Raw genomic sequence first — 19,304 nt, 5'->3', positions numbered from 1 at the left:
TATGTATGGGTACGAACATCCAGTCCAAGGGCTGTGATTGATCTCTACCGCCCAGTATACTGTGGTTTAGTCTGATAAGGCGCTTACGCTATGTTATGGGCCACTAGCTTAGAAACATTATCTCTACCAGAAAATTATGATATGCTATGACAGAGCTCTAATGGGCAAAGCTTTTACGTATGATTTTAAGATATGGACGTAGTTATAATTATTCATCATACGATTTTCACCGTATGCTTTACGATACTTTATTTTTACGTTGCATGCGATTTTATGATATATTTACTTGTTATTCACGATATATATATGTTGAGTCTTTAGACTCAATAGACTTGATTGTTGTAGGTATTGATGAGGTCCGGACCGCGGGCGGAGACCAGTGAGCGATCTTGGGACAACAGTAGTAAACCCGAGGACCTCATGATTTAATTTATGCACATTTTATCATTCAAACTCGATTTTAACTTGTTGGATTATTTTTAAATTGTTGTTTGAATTACAATGTTGACCTCCGTTGTTATTTTAAAGTTAAAATTATTACATGTTTATTTTATAAATTGGGTAATTTATTTATTTATTTAGAAAAAATTTAATAATTCCGTAAAATTATGAATACGAAATACGGGCCTTTACATAAGTCATGGTTAAAGTCGAGAAAATTTAGGTTAAGTTTGTGGTTGATTCGGGTTAAAACTGGACCCCGGTTCAAGTTTTAAAACGAATCGTATAAGTTTTGGAATGAGCTCGAGTTTACGTCTAAGAAATGCTCGTTAATATGTTTTGGGGTGTTTTAAGGAGTTTGGTAAGCTTTAATCGAAATTTTAAGGTCAAGGGGTAAAACGATCATTTTGGGTTCGTAAGGGAAAAATGGTCATTTTGCACGCATTTCGGTCGAGTTTTTGGCCCTGGAATCGCCCTTAACCCTTTTTTACATGTTTTAAATATTTTTATCATCAAGAATATGACTTTTTATGAAAATATGAAAAATACTTTGCATGCTTTATTTTAAGAAAAAATTACGTACATGCATGGTTTTATTAATTGATGAATATGATGACATGTTTTGATGGATGAGAGTTGGTTGTGACTAATAAGATGACATGATGACATGTAAGGCCAGGGATCACTGGATGGGTAATGCTGTCGCTGATGTCCACGCCACCGGGTACCACGGTTACACGTAGACGGATCCATCGACTAACACGATGATACGAAAGACACAACTAATGAACAGAATTGAAATAAATAAAAACTGAACACGTATATGCTGATATGATGTGATATGTCATGAAAAATTTATGCTTCGACAGGTTATTATTATGCATGCGACTTTTACGATCATGAAATGTATTTTCATTGCAACACTTTTCACTGTTGCTTGTTATGTATATGTACTTGATATAACGTTACAGTTGTGTTGAGTCTTTAGAGACACTTGGTGTGAATGATGCAAGTGAACATATTGATGAGGAGACTGGAGGCGTCGAAGACTGAGTAGGCGGGACTGGATGTGCGCACACTAATCCAAGTACCTTATTTCTTCCGCACATCATGTTTATGAGATATGAATGATTCGGATATTTATTTTTATACGCTATCATTTTTATATGTTGATGGTTGGCAGAAACTTTACATATATTTCAGATTTGAAACATTTTTAAAACGTAATCTTGGGGATAACGATTTATTATGGATTTTTAACTGCAATATTTTACTTTCTAGTTGATTACTTATATTTTAAATATGTGAATTTTCAACAGTATTGCATGCATGCAGTTAAATATAAATTCCGAGTAGTACCTTTTTGAAGAAAAAAAATTTCCAGTAGTATATTTTAAACAGCAGAAGTTTCAGTTGGTATCAGAGCAAGACTTTTGTATAGGGTTGTGCCACAGCTGGCTTCTGCAGCTCAGTCTTCAAGCCCCAAGTCTGTAAGATTGTATGTTTTAAATAGTTTATCACTTGCATGATTGCATGTTATACGTTTTCAGTGATTTACAATACTAGCTGCTTTCATGGTTTAAGGATTAAATGTCTTGAAAACTAGATTAAATTGCATGACGGGTTATGTTTAGAATTTGGACTGTATTCAGATATCATGCCTCTCATATGCGCCCCTAGCACAGATCTTCATGATGATACTCCCGGAGGAGATAGAGGCCTTCCACCACCACCACCGCCGCCAGGAGATGCCGCTACCCGAGTCTTGAAAGTTATGGCTAGAATTTTGGAGCAGGAACAACAGGCTCCTCGACCACAGACGGACATTTACGAGAAGTTTCAATGGCTCAACCCGAAGGCGTTCGGGGGTACCACTGACCCTTTCGTGGCAGAGGGTTGGATTCGGTTTTTGGATCTATACTTTCAGTACCTAGACACGAGGGATGGTGACAGGGTCATTACGCCACTTATATGCTAAGGGATGACGCATACTTATGCTAGGAGGGAGCTGCCTATGGGGGAACTTGGATACCCTCACTTGGGAGCAATTCAAGGAGGTATTCGACGGAAAGTATTTCCCAGCCGATATCAGGGGTCACCTGACGAGGGAGTTCATGAGTCTCCGCAAGGGGGAATCGACTGTAGAAGAGTTTATTCGGAAGCTTGACAGGGGATGCCACTTTGTTCCCCTCATCGCTAGAGATGCCGCTCAGAAGCTGAGGCATTTTATGGATGGCCTGAGACTTACCTTGCATCGGGATGTTATGTTGATGAGATCGGCGAGCTATGACGAGGCCACCGCATGTGCTTTTCAGACAGAGCAGACACTGAGGGACATGGATTTTGAGATGTAGAGGAAGAGGCATCAGGCACAAGCTAGCACACAGCTGCAAAAGAAGCAGTATTCAGGGCCACCAAGGAAGCAAGGGCAGCAGAATCCCCAGGGTCAGTTCAAGAGGCCTAGACAGCAGCGGCCATCCCAGGCACTAAGGGCTCCTAGCCGGAGGGAGGACCACCGTGCAAACAGTGCAACAAACTTCACTATGACAAGCGTATATGGGGAATTTCAAGTGCTTCATATGCAAAAAAGAGGACCCTAAAGCAGCTGATTGCCTGAGAAATCAAGGCTCCACTACTGGCAGGGCCTACATGATGCATTTCGAGGAGGCAAGAGCCTAGCCAGACTCTATGTTGATCACCGATAACCCTTATGTTTAAAATATTATTTATTTACTTCCTTGGATGCATGGATTATTATGTTGGTGATAGGACTCGATTTCACGTATTTTTAGTATTGGTTTTGAGTCGCATTCATGCATCATATTAGTTTATTTTAGTTTAATTGTGCATTTTTCTAGCATTATGTAGCATATGACTGATCTCGTGTATTTTGTGGTCATTTTATAGGAATTGAGCCAAAAAGTGGATAGGAATTGAGCAGCTTATTCGAAGTACCTCGCTAGGGCGGCCAAAAGTGACCGCCCCAGGGAGCATTTTAGTCTTGCCGAGGAGTTTTATTCGAAGTCTCTAGCTAGGGCGGTCAAAAGTGACCGCCCCAGCGAAACCAAGGACATGGTCGAGAAACTTATTCGAAGTATCTCGCTAGGACGGACACTTTTGACCGCCCTAGCGAGACGCGAGATTTGGAAAGATTTGTTTCCAAGTTTGTGGACTCTATCAGATACCTAGACCTAATACACGAGATCGGGGGGCCGTTTTTACATGATCTATCACCATTATTTTCATCATTTTTCTTGGGAGGAAGGCTAGGAGAAAAGGAGATTTCGAAGACCTCGAGATTTCCACGCGTCGTGGCCGTCATCCGTCGTCATCTTTAGTATTTTCATTATTCAGTTTTCATTTCTTAGATTGTTGTTGGTTTTTATTATGAATTTTAGTAGCTAAACTCTAGATTTGTTGGGATTTGAGGGGATCCTACCCCGTACTCGTTGTTTAATATTATTTCTAGACGTTGTTATGAGTGATTTGTTTATGCTATTGTTCTTTCTTATTTCAATCGAAGCCTAGCTAACTTCCTTTGATTATTTCATGTTGTTAATGATGTCGAGAGAATAATTAACAATAAGATCACATAGTATAAACCACGGATTTACAATTTTAGTAGATATACGAAATTGGGTACGTGTCGATAGTGATAGTTCACCCGGATGAAAGCTAGTGGATTCCATAGGAAGTAATGCAATCTTAAACTATTAAATACTTGAGGACACTTGAGTACTGCATGTTTATGATTAGTATTAATATCGCTCGACAGAGTATATTAATTAGTCTAGGGAATTCCGTCGAATGCACGAGTAAAAGTCGAGTGTAATTGTTTAAACACGAGTGGTAGGTGAACTGATAATTTCCCAACAAATTCATTTCTCCTTTGATTTAATCTAAATTTATCATTGCATTCTTGAGCACATTTCCTTTGCATTTTAATTGTTTTACTTGTTTAGTCTACATTAGTTCAACCCTCAAATCAATTTATCGTTGCTAAAGAAATTTTACTTGAAAATAAAAATAGTGTGACGCAGTCCTCGTGGATCGATACTCGTATTCACTTACGTTTATTATAACTTGACTATCGTGCACTTGCGATATTTAAATCGAGCTTTCATTTATAAAATAAATTTTGGGACTATTCACTGTGCAAGTTTTGCTCGACCAAGTTTTTGGCGCCGTTGCCGGGGACTGTTGATTCACGATTTTTGTTTTTATTTCTCATTTAAATTCTTTAGTATTACTTATTTTATTGCTATTTGATACTCTCCTTGTGTTGCAGATTTTTCTGGCGGTGCATGCGAAGATCACTCGAATTTAAGCTTGAGCCTTTTGACCCTGAGATTGAACGCACAGCTAGACGTTGAAGACAACAACAAAGACTCAAAGAACAGATGGAAAGACACGAGCAAGAACGTGGAGAGGAACAGCGTGACAATAGACAAGTTGAGATACCACGTCGCATTCCAATGTTGGATTATGCACAGCCGTCTCTTGATGGAGCACGTCCAAGCATCGTAAGACCAGTCATCCGAGCTAATCAGTTTGAGATCAAGCCAGCTATCATCCAAATGATTCAGAACACTGTTCAATTTGGGGGAAGTGCACTTGACGACCCTAATTCTCATATAGCTGACTTTCTTGAAATTTGTGATACTTTTAAGTTTAATGGCATGTCTGATGATGCTGTTCGTTTGCGCTTATTTCCATTTTCACTGAAAGATAAAGCTAAGTCATGGTTAAACTTTTTGCCTGTAGGGTCTATCACTACATGGGAGGATATGGCAAAGGCATTCCTGATCAAGTACTTTCCTCCGTCGAAGACTATGAAGCTTAGAGCCGACATTACTACGTTTGCTCAATATGAGAACGAGTCACTTTACGAGGCATGGGAGCGCTACAAGGACTTGTTGAGGAGATGTCCACACCATAAGCTACCGCTTGGGTTAGTTGTTCAAACTTTCTACTATGGTCTGATTACTCTTAACCGTACTATGATAGATGTTGCTGCATGTGGTAACTTACTGAGAAAGACGGCTGAGGAAGGATATGAGTTATTGGAGGAGATGGCTGCGAGTAGCTATCATCCTCAGTCTGATAGGCAGAGACGAGGTGCTGGAGTTCATCAAGTTAATGATTTGTCTGCGGTTTCAGCACAGTTAGAGGCTTTGAATAGAAAGATTGATGGGATGAGCATGAGTGGGTCGGCTATGCGTCTGCAAGAAATTTTCTGTGATAAGTGTGGGGGTGAGCATGACGTGCAGGATTGCCAAGATGGCAATCCATTTTATGTGCCTGAGGGAGCACCGGTGAAACAAGTGGGATTCCAGAACCGTCCTAGAAATGACCCTTATTTGAATACATACAATCCGGGATGGAGGAATCACCCAAACTTTTCGTGGGGAGGCCAAAACAGCCAAAATCGCCAACAAAGAGGTCCACCATATGGGATGCACCAAGGATTCAAGCCAGAGCCGCCTCGGGAGGAGAAGTCCAATTTAGAGCAAATGATGACTAAATTTATTTCTGAAATAGAGACGAGATTTCAGAATCAAGATGCATCCATAAAGGGGTTAGAGAATCAAATCGGACAATTGGCTAAGTTGATTGCTAATAGGGAGCAAGGAACTTTGCCAAGCAACACAGAAACTAACCCAAGAGAACATGTGAAGGCTGTGGAATTGCGTAGTGGAAAAGCACTCGAGTCTAGTGAAGAAAAGACCAAGCACGGTGGGGATGAGGTGGAAACTCGAGGAGGTAAGTCTTCTAACTCTACATCTACACCTATTGCACAAAATAAAATTGTTATCCCTCCACCTTTCCCTGCAGCAATGAAGAAAGCTAAATTAGATGCACAATTTGGTAAATTTCTTGAGGTATTTAAAAAATTGCATATTAACATTCCTTTTGCTGATGCTTTATTGAATATGCCAAGTTATGCAAAATTCTTGAAAGATATCTTAGCGAATAAGCGGAAGCTAGAAGATCATATGACGGTGAATTTGACTGAAAATTGCTCCGCTTTAGTTCAAAACAAGATGCCTCCTAAGCAAAAAGATCCAGGGAGTTTCTCTATACCTTGCATTATTGGTGACATTAATTTTCATAAAGCTCTATGTGATCTTGGTGCGAGTATTAATCTGATGCCTTTTTCTGTATTCAGGAGACTTGGATTAGGTGAACCCAAGCCAACTAGGATGTCGTTGCAGCTGGCTGACAGATCTGTCAAGTATCCACGTGGGATTATCGAAGATGTTTTGGTGAAAGTGGATAAGTTCATTTTCCCTGCAGATTTTGTGATACTTGACATGGAAGAAGATGTAGAGATGCCTTTGATCCTAGGGAGACCATTCCTGGCTACAGGGAAAGCACTGATTGATGTTGAAGAGGGAAAATTGAGACTGAGAGTTGGAGAAGAAGAAATTATTTTTGATGTCTTTAATACTCTCAAGCACACAATGCACAATGATAGTTGTTTTAGTATTGATGTCTTGGATTCTCTCGTTTGTGATTTTATGCAGGATGGATTGAAAGAACCATTGGAGGCTACTCTCACGACTGGAAAGCAGGAGGACGAGCTAGACGAGGAAAAGATGGAGATGGTAGCTCACTTGAATTCCATTCCACCTTGGAGAAAGCAAGTGAGGCTTAGACTTGAGGAATTGGGAGACATAAAAGATTTAATGCCTCAAAAGTCAAGCCTAGAGGAGCCACCTACTTTGGAGCTCAAACCACTACCTCCACATCTCAAGTACGTATATTTAGGAGAAAATAATAAATTACCTGTTATTATTTCCTCTTCTTTGACAGATGACATGGAGAGTAAACTCTTGGGAGTCCTTAAGGAGCATAAAGGCGCATTCGCTTGGAAGGTTGCGGACATCAAAGGGATAAGTCCTTCAATTTGCATGCACAAAATTCTGATGGAAGATCAATACTCACCTCTAGCACAACCACAAAGGAGACTCAATCCAAAGATGCAAGAGGTAGTAAAAGCTGAAACGATTAAACTTCTGGATGCAGGTATTATCTATCCTATCTCTGATAGTGCGTGGGTAAGTCCTGTACAATGTGTGCCAAAAAAGGGTGGGATTACTGTTATTACTAATGAAAAAAATGAGTTGATTCCCACTAGAATTGTTACGGGTTGGCGTGTGTGCATAGATTATAGGAAATTGAATGATGCAACCCGTAAAGATCACTTTCCCTTGCCATTTATCGATCAAATGATTGAACGTTTAGCAGGTCATGAATTTTATTGCTTTCTAGATGGATATTTAGGATACAATCAAATCACAATTGCACCTGAGGACCAAGAGAAAACTACTTTCACTTGCCCTTATGGTACTTTTTCATTTAGGCGTATGCCCTTTGGTTTATGCAATGCACCTGCAACATTTCAGAGATGCATGACTGCTATCTTTCATGACATGATTGGAAATGGACTTGAAATTTTTATGGATGATTTCTCTATTTTTGGCTCCTCATTTAATGAATGTTTAGAGAACTTGAATTTGGTATTAATTAGATGTGAAGAGAGCAATTTGGTGTTGAACTGGGAGAAGTGTCATTTTATGGTTCAAGAGGGAATTGTTTTAGGACACAAGGTATCAGAGAATGGAATGGAGGTTGACAAGGCCAAGGTGGAAGTAATCAAAAACCTACCACCACCGGCATCAGTGAAAGGAGTCAGGAGTTTCCTAGGGCATGCTGGTTTCTATAGGCGGTTCATTAAATATTTTTCTAAAATTGCTAACCGTTATCCTCTTTGTTGATGAAAGATGTGAAATTTAATTTTGATTCTACTTGTCTGCAGGCATTCGAGATACTCAAGGAAAGCTTGGTGACAGCACCTGTTCTGACTGCCCCTGATTGGGAGTTACCGTTTGAGGTGATGTGCGATGCTAGTGATACAGCTGTGGGTGCGGTGCTGGGTCAAAGAAAGAACAAGGTATTTCATACCATCTACTATGCAAGTAAGACTTTAAATGATGCTCAATTGAATTACGCTACTACTGAAAAGGAATTACTTGCTATAGTATTTGTTTTCGATAAATTTCATGCATACCTTGTTCTGTCTAAAGTAACGGTGTATACGGATCATTCTGCCCTCAAATACTTGCTTGCTAAGAAAGATGCGAAATCTAGATTGATTCGGTGGATTTTACTATTGTAAGAATTTGATCTCGAAATTCGAGATAAAAAGGGGGTGGAAAATGTAGTTGCTGATCATCTGTCTAGGCTTGAGCATGTTAGAGTTAAGTGCGTCGATGATGATATAGATGACTGGTTTCCTGATGAACAATTACTTGAGATAAATGCGTACCCGTGGTATGCCGATTTTGCTAACTTTCTTGTCACTGGCACACCTCCACCTAATTTATCGTTTCACCAAAGAAAGAAATTCTTTTCAGAGGTGAAATACTATTTTTGGGAGGAACCGTTTTTGTTTAAGATTTGTGCAGACTCCATGATAAGAAGATGTGTGGCGGAAGAGGAAACCAATCAAATTCTGAACCATTGTCATGACCGTGAGGTAGGTGGCCACTTTGGACCCATACGGACGGCATCTAAGGTACTTGAATGTGGCTTCTATTGGCCAACTCTTTTTAAGGATGCTCGTTTGTATGTTCTCAATTGTGATAGATGCCAACGCACAGGTTATATTTCCAACCGTCATGAGATGCCTTTAACTAATATTGTTGAGTGTGAAATATTTGATGTGTGGGGTATTGATTTTATGGGTCCGTTTCCTGTGTCTTTTGCAAAGAAATTTATTTTGGTGGCAGTGGAGTATGTATCGAAATGGGTGGAGGCGGAGGCTTGTGCCACTAATGATGCACAAGTGGTGTTAAAATTTTTGAAGAAACGTATTTTTAATCGATTTGGTACACCACGTGCAATCATAAGTGATGGTGGCACCCATTTTTGCAACAAAATTTTTGATAAACTGCTGGGCAAATATGGTGTCACCCACAAGGTTTCCACTCCATACCATCCCCAAACGAGTGGACAAGTTGAAGTGTCCAATCGGGAAATTAAGAGGATTTTGGAGAAGACGGTCAATGTGAATAGGAAGGACTGGTCCGTTTGGTTAGATGATGCTTTGTGGGCTTATCGTACTGCATTTAAAACACCTATAGGCACTACACCGTATAGGTTACTTTTTGGTATAGCATGCCATCTACCAGTAGAATTAGAGCATAGAGCATATTGGGCGACCAAAGCACTAAACTTTGATTTTGCTCTTGCAGGTGAAAAACGGTTGCTGCAGTTGAATCAGTTAGATGAGTTCCGAGGAAGAGCTTATGATCTTGCACTGTCCTACAAGGAACGCACCAAACGAGCCCATGATAAGCACATTATAAGAAGGGAATTCAAAGTGGGTGAAGCGGTGTTGTTGTACAATTCTCGCCTGTGACTCTTTCCGGGCAAACTAAAATCAAGGTGGTCAGGGCCATTCACTATCGCCAAGGTGTTCCCATCGGGTGCAGTGGTATTACATGATGGAAAGGAAGGGACGTTTACTGTGAACGCCCAAAGATTGAAGCACTATCTGGGTGGCACAATTGAGCCACAAATTGGAGTCACTCGACTCCATGACAGTCCTTGAGGACATGGGTGAAAAGTCTAGCTCTAGACTCTAAATTGAGAACTACTTCTACTCCTTATATTGTTTTAATTTCATTTTATTTATTTTTTATCGCATCATTTGCATTTAGGTCATTACATGGCATGGCATTCGTGTTTTTCGCCGAAGCTTCTCGCTAGGGCGGTCAAAAGTGACCGCCCCAGCGAGCTTTCGTTTTGGCTTCAGTCATTGGTTTAGTCGAAACATCTCGCTAGGGCGGTCACCAGCGAGGACTCATACTTTTCAAATAGTTTTTTTTGCCGAAACTACTCGCTAGGGCGGTCAAAAGTGACCGCCCCAGCGAGGACTCGTATCTTTAAAAATTTTGTTTTGCCGAAACTACTTGCTAGGGCGGACAACAGGGACCGCCCTAGCGAGTCGCGCAGATATAAAACGTTTTCCCCTTCTCTTTCTTCCTCACTTCGAACCCTACTCCCCTCCTCTCATTTTTCCGGCGCCCCCATCCCTTTTGTGTGCACAATATTCATTATTTGACAATTTTTTAGGGCAAAGACTCCACCTTGGTCTCTCCTCTCCACAGGGAAGCATTTAGGCGACAAATTCTTCTTCTCCTGTCATCTTCCATAGATTCCGGCGACATCTCCGGCGACCCTCAAGAATTTTTCCGGCGATATTCATACCTTGTGCACTCCGGTCTTGCCATGGCACCCAAACGATCCAAGGTAACTCACGGTGCCTCTAGTTCTCGCTCCACCCCTTCTATGTTTGTGAACGACAAAGCTAGAGAGCGATTTGAGCATGCTAGGCTGCATAGGAAGCCGATCTCTGATCGCGGATTTGATTCTTTTATTATCGATCTTTTTTCTGAGTCTCAAATTGAAAGGCGAGGGTGGAATACGTTTGTCGCACAACCGAATGCCGCAGTAGTTCCGGTTGTGCGTGAATTTTATGCGAATGCCCCGGAGGGAATTGAGTATAAGGCGGTTGTGAGGGGATTTCGAGTCCCGTATGATTCCATGGCAATCAATGATATGTTGGGTCTACAGTCGGTGGATGATTCGGTGTTTCAGGCGTGGGTGCTTAACCCGGACTATGATTTGATAATTCGCACGCTATGTTATCCGGGCACCACGTGGAAACAACCTGAGGCATACACGGTTTTTCTTGAGAAATTTTTGAAAGTAGAAGAGGCCTTGTGGTATGTTTTCTTGTCTAAAAGATTGATGCCAGTCGGTCATATCAGTGATGTGCTGCGTGAGAGGGCGGTTGTTCTTTATGCTCTCTGTACTGGGATGCCGATTGATGTGGGTAAGCTCATTTTCGGGCAGCTTACCATGTGTATCAATAGCAGCAATTTGGGCTTCTATTTCCCAACGTTAGTGACTGAACTGTGTGCCTAAGCGGGGGTGATTTTTGAAGACGATGATGAGTGGTTACAACCGATGAGAGCCATTGATAAGGCTCTTTATATATCCAAGAGGGAGAAACGCCAGGCTGAGCTACCCGCGGAGGTATTTTTCGGGTATAGGCAAGCAGCTCAACCACCACCAGCCTTGGGACAGGCACCACCACCTCCGCAGCCACGCCGCCGTGCCTTGCGAGACCGCGTCGACGAATTGGGCGCTTGGGCCATTTATCAGACTCAGTACCAGGCCGTGAATCAAGCCCACATTCAGAACATAGAATATTTGACGCAGGGGATCGCGACTCATTTGGGCATCGACACTTCCGGGCGGCCCGCTGCCCCCGCATACCCGCCGCCCTTCCATTTTCAGTACACTTATCCTATGCCCCCAGCCGCTCAAGAGGGAGTTCCACCACCTGAGAATGAGGAGGAGGACGATTTCTGATCAGGGGAGTTTACTGTTTCCCCTTTCTTTTTATTTTGCACTTTCTGTCTTCGCATTTGCATTCATATTTTTTTATGTTTTGAGTGTGTGTTTCGTTTTGTACTATGAGGGCATTGCACAACTCTAGTATGAGGGGGTGGGTAGATTGTTCATTGGTTTTGCGTTCGTTGCATTTCTTTTGTTTGATGGAGTTAATTTTTTTTACTTTGGTGGGGTAGTATTGTTTATTTTAAGTTGGTTGTTTTATTTTTTTTCTAGTCCGTATTAGTATTACATGTTTGGTGTCGTTTATGGTGAAAAGACATAGTATATGAGCCAATGATGATGTTGAATTGATAATATACAAAAGTATTGATTGGGTCACTCCATGAGTGGTACTCTTGATTGTTGAAGCATAAATTTTGGTATAAAATTTGAACTTTTCTTTGAGCACATATGTGTGGGGACTAGAATGTTGTAGGAATAATGGTGAAATTTGAAGGTTGTGTGTTGTTGACTTGAAAGGCATCATAGATGAGTTGATTTAGCATGTGAACCCGTGAAAATGAGTCACTAATTGGGACCATTGAATGAGAACAATTGAGTTGTCTTGAACTTTATATATATACCCTTTCTTTTCAATACACTGAATGAAAATATCATACTCCCTCCCAACCAGCTGTTGTTCAAAGTTATAAATTCTTAACCTGGGGAGTACATTGTGAAAATTGTGCATATAAAAAAAAAAAAATTGAGAAGAAAAAGAAAAATGGGGATGTAAGGTGAGGGGGAGCCGAAATAAAGGGAATGAACTTCTATTCCTAGGCTAAAAGTTGGAGATGTAAGGAGACGAGGAAAGTCAGACGAAAAAGTCTTGACGATTGCGCAATGAAAATGATCGGTGTACTCCCAACTTTTAGCCAATTGAGCCTATTTCCCTCCTTTTCGACACCCTTATCTGCACTTAAGATTTGAAGAAAGTTCAATTTATGGTTAGTGATAAATGGACACGGGGGTGCATGCTAGGGAGACTTGTTTTGAAGTGTTAATTGAGTGACTCGCACGATTTGATAATTGATCTATTTGAAGCACGAATGACTAGACCCATCATGACACACACACACGTTCAAATTAATGTCAAAATTTATATATAGATAAGAATGAGTATTCGTTTGTGATTTGACTTGATTATGATTTGTATGTGGGAAAGTTCACTGAGGCATGAGCATAAAATTTGTTAACTCACCATTGACATTTACGTGTGTTGGTTATTTCTAGTCTGGGTTCTTTTTGTGTTTGTTGAGTTTGTTTAGAATCTCGTGCTTTAACCTATTTTACTCGAGGGCGAGCAAAAGGCTAGTATGAGGGGGTTGATAGGACTCGATTTTACGTATTTTTAGTATTGGTTTTGAGTCGCATTCATGCATCATATTAGTTTATTTTAGTTTAATTGTGCATTTTTCTAGCATTATGTAGCATATGACTGATCTCGTGTATTTTGTGGTCATTTTGTAGGAATTGAGCCAAAAAGTGGATAGGAATTGAGCAGCTTATTCGAAGTACCTCGCTAGGGCGGCCAAAAGTGACCGCTCCAGCGAGCATTTTAGTCTTGCCGCGGAGTTTTATTCGAAGTCTCTCGCTTTTGACCGCCCCAGCGAAACCAAGGACATGGTCGAGAAACTTATTCGAAGTATCTCGCTAGGGCGGACACTTTTGACCGCCCTAGCGAGACGCGAGATTTGGAAAGATTTGTTTCCAAGTTTGTGGACTCTATCAGATACCTAGACCTAATACACGAGATCGGGGGGCCGTTTTTACATGATCTATCACCATTATTTTCATCATTTTTCTTGGGAGGAAGGCTAGGAGAAAAGGAGATTTCGAAGACCTCGAGATTTCCACGCGTCGTGGCCGTCATCCGTCGTCATCTTTAGTATTTTCATTATTCAGTTTTCATTTCTTAGATTGTTGTTGGTTTTTATTATGAATTTTAGTAGCTGAACTCTAGATTTGTTGGGATTTGAGGGGATCCTACCCCGTACTCGTTGTTTAACATTATTTCTAGACGTTGTTATGAGTGATTTGTTTATGCTATTGTTCTTTCTTATTTCAATCGAAGCCTAGCTAACTTCCTTTGATTATTTCATGTTGTTAATGATGTCGAGAGAATAATTAACAATAAGATCACATAGTATAAACCACGGATTTACAATTTTAGTAGATATACGGAATTGGGTACGTGTCGATAGTGATAGTTCACCCGGATGAAAGCTAGTGGATTCCATAGGAAGTAATGCAATCTTAAACTATTAAATACTTGAGGACACTTGAGTACTGCATGTTTATGATTAGTATTAATATCGCTCGACAGAGTATATTAATTAGTCTAGGGAATTCCGTCGAATGCACGAGTAAAAGTCGAGTGTAATTGTTTAAACACGAGTGGTAGGTGAACTGATAATTTCCCAACAAATTCATTTCTCCTTTGATTTAATCTAAATTTATCATTGCATTCTTGAGCACATTTCCTTTGCATTTTAATTGTTTTACTTGTTTAGTCTACATTAGTTCAACTCTCAAATCAATTTATCGTTGCTAAAGAAATTTTACTTGAAAATAAAAATAGTGTGACGCAGTCCTCGTGGATCGATACTCGTATTCACTTACGTTTATTATAACTTGACTATCGTGCACTTGCGATATTTAAATCGAGCTTTCATTTATAAAATAAATTTTGGGACTATTCACTGTGCAAGTTTTGCTCGACCAGTTGGTTGTTGAGTTACTTTAGAATTGAGAACCTAGATAAATAAGGTTGCATGCTCTACTTACTTGGACTTAAGGACTGAATTAAATGAGTTAAGAATTTTAAGACTTAATTTCAAAAATCGAAACTTTAGGGGTTGTTGTAGAATTTTTTGAATTTTTGAGGATCAAATTATTAAATCTCGAAAATTTTAAGGAATTATTTGGGGCTAAATTCGAAAATTTCATTGGGATCAAAAATGAAAATTTTGGAAAATTGTAGAGCCAAAATATAATTTTCGAAAACTTTAAGGGCTAAATTGTAATGTCCAAAAATTTTGGGGAATTAATTCGAAACTTTCAAGGAACACTTGGGTTAAATCAGTAATTTTGAGGATTTTGGGTTTATCGCTGGTAGGAAATTTCATAAGTTTCAATGCGAACAGATTTGATGGTATGTTTTGTTGCAGGAATAATTTATATTTCTGGTGTAGCCATGTATGTATTGCTAGATTCCGGAGCTACAAATTCATTTAAATCAGAATCTTTTGTCAAGCGAGTAGGAATCATAACAGAGGCGATGTATTTGGGCTTCAAGTATCGATTACATCCAGGGATCAGATGTTTACCTCACATATAAAGAAGAGATTGGAGCTTCAGTTACAGAAGAATGCACCGAAGAATTCGGTGCAGGCAGATTTGATCGTGCTACTATTGCCGAAGTTCGACATCATATTCGGTATGGACTGGCTTTCTTCGAACAGAGCTGTCATATATTTTCGATGGAGGTTAGTATCTGTGCGACCGCCCAACGGTAAGCCTTTTGTATTTGAGGCAGCCAGACATCAGTAGATGTCGCACATCATTTATTGCATTTGTATGAGGAGCTAATGAAGAGAGGCTACCATGAATTGTTGGCCAGTATTGTGTCAGTGACTGAGCAAGTCAGTTAGAGGCTAGAGGAGGTCGAAAAAGTCAGAGATTTCCCCAGTGTTTTCCCCGACGATGTTTCAGGCATCCCACCGGACATGGAGGTGGACTTTTCTATCGAGCTCAGTGTCAGGTAAAATGCCTATATCTAAGGCACCTTATCGTCTAGCACCTGCAGAGATGAAAGAACTAAAGGATCAAATACATGATTTGATATATAAAGGGTTTCATTCGCCCTAGCTTTTCTCCTTGGGGCGCACCGGTACTGTTTGTTAAAAAGAAGGATAACAAGCATGCGGATTTGTATTGACTACAGGGAGCTGAACCGTGTCATAGTCAAGAACAAGTATCCACTCCCCAGGATCGAGGATCTATTTGATCAGCTGTAGGGATCATTGGTATTTTAGAAGATAGATCTCCGATCTGGATACCATCAGCTGAAATTAATAGAGTCTGACGTGCATAAGATGGCATTTAGGACGCGTTATGGGCACTATGAGTTTTTGGTGATGTCCTTCATTTTAACAAACGCGCCAAAGATCTTCATGGATATAATGAATCCTGTGTTTCAGCCATATTTGGATCAGTTCGTCATAGATTTCATCGATGACATCCTGATCTATTCGAAGAGAAGAGAGGAGCACATCTAGCATCTGAGGACCATAATGAAGGCTTTACAGGACAGATTACTGTATGCCAAGTGCAGTAAGTGCGAGTTCTGGTTAGGCAGAGTGGCATTATTTGGCCACATTGTATCTCGAGATGGAGTAGAGGTCGATCCCAGCAAGGTAGAGGCAGTCCGAGATTTGCTAGTGCCTAAGAGTGTGACAGAGATCCACAGTTTCTTGGGTTTAGCAGGATATTATAGGAAGTTCATAGAGGGTTTTTCTTCCATCGCGTTGCCATTGATCGCCTTGACATAGTAGAACATGAAGTTTGTTTATGGACCCGAATTCCAGGAGAGTTTTGATAGGTTGGAGCAGACGTTGACTACAACACCAGTTCTATCTATGCCATCAGGGCAAGGAAAGTTTTTGGTTTATACAGATGCTTCAATGCTCAGTTTGGGCATGGTTCTGATGCAGCATGATAGAGTTATTGCTACTGCGTCTAGACACTTGAAGGCTCATGAGAAGAATTATCCGACTCATGACCTCGAACTAGCAGCAAGTTTTTTTCGCCTTAATGATTTGGAGGCATTATATTTATGGGGAGAAGTGCAGGATTTTCACTGATCAAAAGAGCCTGAAGTACTTCTTTATATAGAAAAACATGAACATGAGACAACAGTGATTTCTAGAGCTATTGAAGGATTATGACTGCGAGTGATCACTCAGTTGTAAGTACAGAGACAATTGAAGGCAGAGATTCAGCGGTCTGAGCTTGCGGTATATTATAGGGGGAGTGCCCCTAGTCTTTCTACCCTGATAGTACAGTCGACACTGAGGGACAGGATCCGAGCATGGCATTACTCCTGACTAGCAGTTGCATAAGTGGAGACAGAGAGATGATACTAAGGGCCGAAGATTGTATACAGTTGTGGACAATATAGTCAGATATCAGTGACGGACTATGGGTTCCTAGCAGTGATTTCGTGAGAGCAGATATCTTGAGTAAGGCACACAGCACCCCATACTACATCCATCCAGAGAGTACGAAGATATATAAGGATCTTCAGTTTCTTTATTGGTGGCCGGACATGAAGAGAGATATTATGTGTTTCGTCTCTAAGTGTTTGACGTGTCAGCAGGTCAAATCAGAGGCATGCAGGGTAGCTGAAACCACTTCCCTATTCCCGAGTGTAAGTGAGAGAACATTATCATGGATTTTGTGATGGGACTACCGAGGACGACTGGAGGATATTATGTCAATTGGGCGATAATCGATCGGCTCATTAAATAAGCACACTTTCTACTGATGAGGAAGACTTTCACCATGACTCAGTATGCAGTGCTATGCATCAGAGAGATAGTCATGCTGCATGGGATTCCAGTGTCCATTGTGTTCGACAGGGATCCAAGATTTACGTCTGCCTTCGGGAAGAGTCTACATCAGGCATTGGGTACGAAGCTGTTATTCAATACTACCTTCCATTCTTAGACCGATGGACAGTTAGAGAGGGTGATTCAGATTCTGGAGGGATCTACTCAGAGCTTGCATAATCGACTTCTAGGGCAGCTGGGAGCCGAAGTTATCAATTTTGGAGTTCACCTACAACAACAGTTATCAGGAATCGATCGGTTTGACTCCATATGAGGCATTATACGGGAGGAAGTTAAGGTCTCCAATGTATTTGGACGAGGTAGGAGAGAGGGAAGAGCTGTGATTGGATATTGTCAATCAGATTGCAGAGTTAGTGGGGAAGATCCAAGACAGAATGAAGACCACACAGAGCTTGCAGAAGAGTTACGTAGATCAGTGGCGCAGAGATCTCGAGTTTGCCGTAGGGGATCATGTGTTCGTGAAGAAGGACAAGCTCAACCCTAGATTTATAAGACCGTTCACTCGCATACAGAGTAGCATCACCGCCAACTATGGCGGGAGTTCATAATGTGTTCCATGTCTCTATACTACGGAAGTACATGTCGAATTTTTCGCATGTGGCTCAGCTGACACCGAACATGTATTTTTTGGAGAGACCCACTCAGCTATTAGACAAATAGGAGAGGAGGCTCCAGAACAAGGTGATCCACATGGTCAAAGTCAAGTGGCTGAATCATTCTGAGCAAGAGGCTACTTGGGAAACTGAAGTCCGAGACAAGGAGTCGCTACTCGGAGTTATTCAGTATGTTTAAATTTTGAGGACGAAATTCAATTTAGGGGGGGGGGGGGGGGGGAGGGAGGGGGAATTGTAAGTTCTAGGAAATTCGAACTACGTAACCTCACTACATGCAATCTAGGGTTTTATAAAATATGTGTTTAATGATTTTTATGCATGATTATTGCATGATTAGGATTTATTTCATGATTATTGTCAAGTTTCACGCATTAGGGTGTATAGATGCATTTCACACTAGAACGAGTAACGCAGACCGATGGATAATCAGGAAAATATTTTGTATTGAATAATTATTTTTAGTTATTTACTATGGGTGTCTTTAATTATGTATTTTGAGAATGGGCCATGGTTGGTTATTTTTACTCGTCGGGTCATATTTTTAACCGATACGCAATTTTTAACGATTCAGATGACTTTTTGATGGTTCGGGTAATATTTTCAAAAGCGTACCAAAACAAAATATTTTTTGGGATTTTTATTGGGCTGATGAGTTTGTTTTAATGCTTAATGGTCTCAAAACCATTTTAAATTTTAATTAGGGCTCATTAGTACATGTTTTATTAACTTAAACCTAACCTAATCAAACCCTAAACCTAATACACCCTTGGCCTCCCCCTACCCTCATTCAGCAGCCTTTATCCCCACGTTTTACAGCCGAAAGCCACCAGCAAGCTTCGGCCCCCATACTTTTTTCAAGAAAGCATCTTCCCCTCCTCTCCCTTTTACGTCCCACGCACATATCTTCAAGTATTTGAACTTTTACATGCTAAGGCACGTCATTTATCTTTATTTTTGCATCATTCATACTGTATTTATGTTGATATGTGTGCTATATATGTATAATGCTCGGTCCTTGCATGGTTTTATGTTTATGCTTTCGATTTGTTCATGAAAACACATGTTTATGCATTCAAATCACGTTTTTATGGTTCATGTGCAAAGGGAATGCCAAGTTTGTTGTTAAAGGGCTGCATACATTGAA

The 19,304-nt window shown here is 40.6% G+C and overlaps 1 non-coding gene across 1 annotated transcript; it reads right to left on the bottom strand.

Annotated features, from left to right (window-relative positions):
• Positions 1–5,276: 5,276 nt before the first annotated feature.
• LOC140824904 (small nucleolar RNA R71) lies at positions 5,277–5,383 on the bottom strand. Its single transcript, XR_012116520.1, has one exon. It is a non-coding gene; the product is annotated as a small nucleolar RNA R71 (small nucleolar RNA).
• Between the last annotated feature and the right edge of the window lie 13,921 nt (positions 5,384–19,304).

Source organism: Primulina eburnea, chromosome 2 (genome assembly GCF_022965805.1).
Source record: "Primulina eburnea isolate SZY01 chromosome 2, ASM2296580v1, whole genome shotgun sequence".
NCBI classification, from domain to species: domain Eukaryota; kingdom Viridiplantae; phylum Streptophyta; class Magnoliopsida; order Lamiales; family Gesneriaceae; genus Primulina; species Primulina eburnea.
The sequence above is the reverse complement of the archived record's forward strand: the minus strand, read 5'-3'. Positions and strand labels throughout refer to the sequence as shown.